This window comes from Ammospiza nelsoni, chromosome 20, assembly GCF_027579445.1.
Source record: "Ammospiza nelsoni isolate bAmmNel1 chromosome 20, bAmmNel1.pri, whole genome shotgun sequence".
NCBI classification, from domain to species: domain Eukaryota; kingdom Metazoa; phylum Chordata; class Aves; order Passeriformes; family Passerellidae; genus Ammospiza; species Ammospiza nelsoni.
This window is the reverse complement of record NC_080652.1, coordinates 7,260,432-7,265,932: the sequence shown is the minus strand read 5'-3', so window position 1 is coordinate 7,265,932 and position 5,501 is coordinate 7,260,432.

Sequence of the window (5,501 nt, the reverse complement as noted above, 5' to 3'; positions counted from 1 at the left end):
AGCCCCAGACGATGGGAGAAGGGAAGGACCATCCTTGGAGATGGTGATCCACCCCCTCTCCTCTCTGTGCCAGCTCAGGAGCCAGTGAGCTCCCATTTCAAACCAGGCTGGCATTGCTGTGGCTGCACAGTGAGGATGCTGCCAATGCTCCTGCACCCTCCTCCCTGTGCAGATGCCATGGCCAGGCACAGGCAGCACTGGCACAGGCAGCACTGGCACAGGCAGCACTGGCACAGGCAGCACTGGCACTGGCACCATCAGGCTGCAGGGAAGGGGCCCAGGGAGCTGCAGCTTTAAAGAAAGAAGAGGAGCAGCGGGGAGGACGAAAATGCAAAATTGGCCCAGTGGGTAAGAGCTGCTATTTAAGTGCAGTTGAGAAAGGAGCAGGAGGAATTACAGGAGAAATGATAGTGTCCTGACAGCTGCCATTTCCCAGCACCAGCCTCCCTAATGGAGTCCTAATGTAGTGGTGGGCTCCTCGCTGACAGCCCAGCCCTGCACAGGGCTCGTCTTTGTGCTGCTGACAGATGGGACAGTCCGGACACAAACCTGTAATCCCTGATTCCTGCAGCTGCTTAACCCCTTCCTCCCCAGCACCCGCCCCTGACAGGTGTGGGATGGGGTCTGACCAGCCCACAGGGACCCCCATGGCACAGCAAGGGAATGGGAATGGGATGGGGATGGGAACAGGATGGGAAAGGGGATGGGGGAATGGAAACGGGAATGGGGATGGGAAGGGAATGGGGATGGAAATGGGGGAATGGGAACGGGATGGGCATGGGAATGGGGAAGGGAATGGGGATGGGAATGGGGAGGGAATGGGGAAGGGAATGGGAATGGGGATGGGAACAGGATGGGGAAGGGAATGGGAATGGAAACAGGATGGGAATGTGAATGGGGATGGGAATGGGGACGGTAATGGGAATGGGGATGGGGATGGGAGGCAGCTGCCTGCATGTCCCACCTCATCCCTTGGCTGCCGCTGGGGCAGAGGCTCAGCCTGGCCATGGAGCCAGAGCAGGCAGCAGCAGGAGTCCCTGTGGGTCACTCAGACTCTGCCCTGTGCCAATGAACTGCGCAGGTGGATGTGGGCAGGTGAGCAGGGGCAGGTGTGCTCGGTGCCCGCAGGGAGGGCTCTGGGCTGCCTGCCCAGCACAGCGCCCACAGGCAGCATTCCCACTCCCTGGCACTGTCTCTGAACCTCCTTGCCTGCCTCAAATTAGCCCCAAACCTGGGTGTGATTGGGTGGCTGTGAGATAAAGGTGTGACAGCTCCCCGCCCCCAGAGCAGGTGGCAGTGAGTGCACACTGCTCCTGTCCTGCTCCCCAGGATGCCGGGGGTGGCAGCAGCAGAGGCTCTCCAAGTTTTTCTGCAGAAAAATAAATGCAGATACTGCACATACTTGTGTCTTTCTGGGGAGGGGAAGGCTGGGTCCCCTGGTTGGGGAGGGGGAGATTAACCACCCTCTGATCTCTTTCCCATATCCCAAAGGGCCCAAAGGATTCCTTGGGAGGGATTTTTGGAGGCAAAGGTCCAAACCTTTCTGCCTCCCTTCCTGCATTGAAGCATCTCTGATTTGCACCCTCTCTGCCCTCCATCAGGCACCTGGATCTCCATCCCCTCCAGTGAAACCCACTGGCATCCCTCTAAGCTGCCACAAAGCTCTCTCCCATCAGCATAGAGCAGCTCTTCCAGCCTTCAGAGTCACAGCCACAGAGCTAAAGTCACTGGTCTGGCAGGGTGGCACCCATCTCATACCCCCAGAGCTCCCATTCCACTGCAGCTGCCTGCTTTCCTTCCCAGGAAGGAATCAGCAGGTAGGACAGAGTCCAGGGAGCTCTGCTGCGCCCATCTGTTCATCCATCCTGCTGCAGAGTGAGGGCTGAGCTGAGCCCCACTCCTGCCTCTGAGGGGGAATAGAAATGGCTCTGAGCATCCTCTCCAAGCTGTGGGGAATAGAAACATCCCAATCCCATATCCCTCACTACACCCTGCAGAGCAGCTGAGACACCCCCAGGGCCAATCCTGGTGGATGCTGGAAGGAATTAGCAGGAAGGACAGAGTCCAGGGAGCTCTGCTGCACCCATCTGCTCATCCATCCTACTGCAAAGCCCCACTCCTGGCTCTGTGATCATCCTCTCCAGGCTGTGGGGAATAGAAACATCCCAATCCCATATCCCTCACCACACCCTGCAGAGCAGCTGAGACACCCCCAGGGCCAATCCTGGTGGATGCTGAGGGTTCCATCCCCGCTGCCCTGCTCCCTGGCAGCATCCGAGCCTCCTTGGCAGGAGAGCGCAGTGCAGGCCCTCGGCACAATTAGCCAACAAGTGGCTGTTTTGTGAGGGATTGTTGCTGATGTGTTTTAAGTGGCTTTCTGAGTGGAAAATGTGAGGCGCTGGAGAGGCCAGCAGACAAAGAGGGGGATGCATTAGGTTTTATTGGTCTGCCTCGCACACATCTGACATCACTCCACGGAGCAAGTTCTGCCTGGCTTTAGGGGAAAATGAAAAATAAAGCAAGAAAAAGCGGCCGAGGGTGCAGGGGCGGGGGAGCACCGGTGATTCAAGCAGGCAAGTGGGGGCTTAATAGCAGGAGACACTGGAGCAAACTGTGTCAACCAGATGGGACCCGGGTGCCGCGGGAGGAGAGGGGAATTAGCCAAGCCCGCTTTGTTCGCGCAGAAAGCGCGGCCCTCTCCCCCCAGGAGCTGCCTCCATGTGATATAATACAGCCCCTTTCAGCCGCTAAGCTGGCCAAGGACAAAAGTCACCAATAAATAGCGAGAGGGCCGGGCTGAAAGCAAAAGGCAGAGTTGCCAAGAGCTCCCTGCTTTTCTCCTTGGGCTGCCCTGGCTGCTGGCACAGGGACGCTGGGCATGGCTGTGGGGTGGTTCTGTGGGACAGGAGGGGTTCTGGAGGTGTGGTGCCTTCATCAGAGGTGGTGTTGGAGTGTTGTCCACGTGTTCTTTGCCTTCATTCCATGAGCCAAGCCATAAAACCAAGAGTCCTCATGCCTTGGGCATCCCCAGTGTGCAGCAAGAAGGGCTGGAGGCTGCTGTCCCAGCCAGGGCTCTCACTGCTTGGACTTATTAAGTTGATGATCCTTTACTGTCACCTCCAGGCTTCTATAAAAGCAGTCCCAGCACCAAGTAGAACAGTTCCAAAACCCCTCATCCAGGCCCAAACACCACGAGCAAGAAGCAGACCCTCCAAAGCAGCCCCACCCCTGCTGAAGCCATCCCAGCTCCTCGGGTTTTGAAGGCAAAGATATCCCAACCACTGTGCCCCAGTGCAGAGAGTGAGAACTGGGAGGAGGAGACCTCAGTGGTCTGAGCTCCACCCGTGATTTGGGGTCTTCCTCCCTTCCCAATCCCCAGAGATGACCCAGCCCAGCTAAGCATTAAACCAGCCGTGGGGCTGTGCAAACAAGCCGGATCCCCTCATCCCCTCCTTCCCCTGGAGGGATCCTCCTTGCCCTTGCAAGAAATATTGATCCAGATAAACCAGGGAGACACATTAGGTGCCCCGGGGAGGGTCAGGAGATCAGCAGCTCAGCTGGGCCCCTGCTGCCCACAGGGTCCAGCCTTGCAGGACCAGGATGGGCAAGGGGAGAGCTGAGGGGCTTGGGAAGCTCCTTCTGCCATGGAAGGGGCCAGGGCAAAGTGCTTTAGCCAAGGGGAGGTAAAACAAATCGATGAGGGGCCGCTGTGACACGCTGACCCTGGTGCTGAGCCCTGGTTTTAATGTGTGACAGCAAAGCTGGGTGGGGGGCTCAGAGGCAGATGGCCGAGGGGGAGGTGAGAGAGGGTGGGACAAGGGAAGGGCAGGAGCTCCCAAACTGAGCAGAGGCCAGCAAAGCCCCCAGGGAAGGAAGAGGAGGTGGCAGAGGGGAGCTTGGACTCTGACATGGGGATGGGTGATGGCTGTGCCATGAGCAGGGTGCTGCTCACAGCCAAGGATGACTGCAGTGCTCCCCTCCTGATGCTGCACCTGCCTGGTCCAGGCCAGAGGGGTGCCTGAGGCTTGCTCCAAACCCATTTCCAGGTGAGGAGAAGCATCCCTGCTGAATAAGGTCCCGTTTCCAGCCCTCATCTCCTCACTGCCACTCCCCAGGTGCTGCTCATAGCCAAGGATAACTCCTGGTGCTCCCTTCCTGCACCTGCTCGGTCATATCTGTGGGGTGCCAGAGCTGAGACACCTCAAGGCTTGCTCCATTTCCAGGTGAGGAGAAGCAGCCCTGCTGAATGAGGTCTCATTTCCAGCCCTCATCTCCTCACTCCCACCCTCAGGGTGCTGCTCATAACCAAGGATCACTGCAGGGCTCCCTTCCTGCTGCTGCACCTGCCCGGTCCACACCAGAGGGATGCCTGAGCTGAGACACCTCGAGGCTTGCTCCAAACCCATTTCCAGATGAGGGAAGCATCCCTGCTGAACCATCCCTGCTGAATGGAGGTCTCATTTCCAGCCCTCATCTCCTCACTCCCACCCCCCGCCAAAGGCAGAGCAGAGGGCAGGGAGGCACCAACGGCCGCAGATCCTGTTACCTGCGGCCAACAAAACCTACCTGTCCCTTCCCAGCCACTCCCCCTGCCCCCTCTGCGGGGGGACAGAGCAGAAGGAGCCCCTGGCCCTCCCTGAGCATCCTCAGGTCATTCCCTGTGATCGAGTGACCAGATGGACGCTGGGCTCCGAGGGCAGCCCCCTCTGTGGGTCCCTTGTCCCTCCCCGAGCCGGCTGAGCTGTGAGGCTCTGTCCCCCCGGGGCAGCCTTTGTCAGGGCCGTGCAAAGGGCCCCTGTGTCCCTCTGATCCGGCCCCACAGCAGCGTGTCCCCAGCCAGAGCATAAAGCTGGCTTTCAGGGACACGGCATTGGGAAAGGAGCGAGGGAGCTCCTTGTTAAACGTGAGACAAAGCCACCTTGTTAAGGGCTTTACAAAGGCCACCATCTCCCCCCTGCCTGGGAAGATCAGGGCTGGTGACTCCCAACCTCACTGGGGGGATGGCTTTGCCCTGGAAGGATGGGAATGCTGAGCAGCCGTGCTGAGCTGCAGCCCTGTGACCTGTGCAGAGCCCAGGGCACCCTCTGTGCTCCCATGGACCACTGGAAGCCACATTTCCAAAGGAAAATGGGAGCCAACCACTCATCCTGGGGAATCCTGTGGTTTTCCCAAGAGTAACCCATTGCTGCCCTGCTGAGGGGATGTCACCCAGGGCCAGGGAATGCCATCTGCACAAAGTGATGGGACACTGGGCAGCACCAGAGGGTTTTCTGTCCCTCATTTGGGAGCAGTGATCCAGGGAAGGATGGGAATGCTGAGCAGCCGTGCTGAGCTGCAGCCCTGTGACCTGTGCAGAGCCCAGGGCACCCTCTGTGCTCCCATGGACCACTGGAAGCCACATCTCCAAAGGAAAATGGGAGCCAACCACTCATCCTGAGGAATCCTGTGGTTTTCCCAAGAGTACACCTTGTCCCTACTGACTAGCAGTGTCCCTGCTGAGG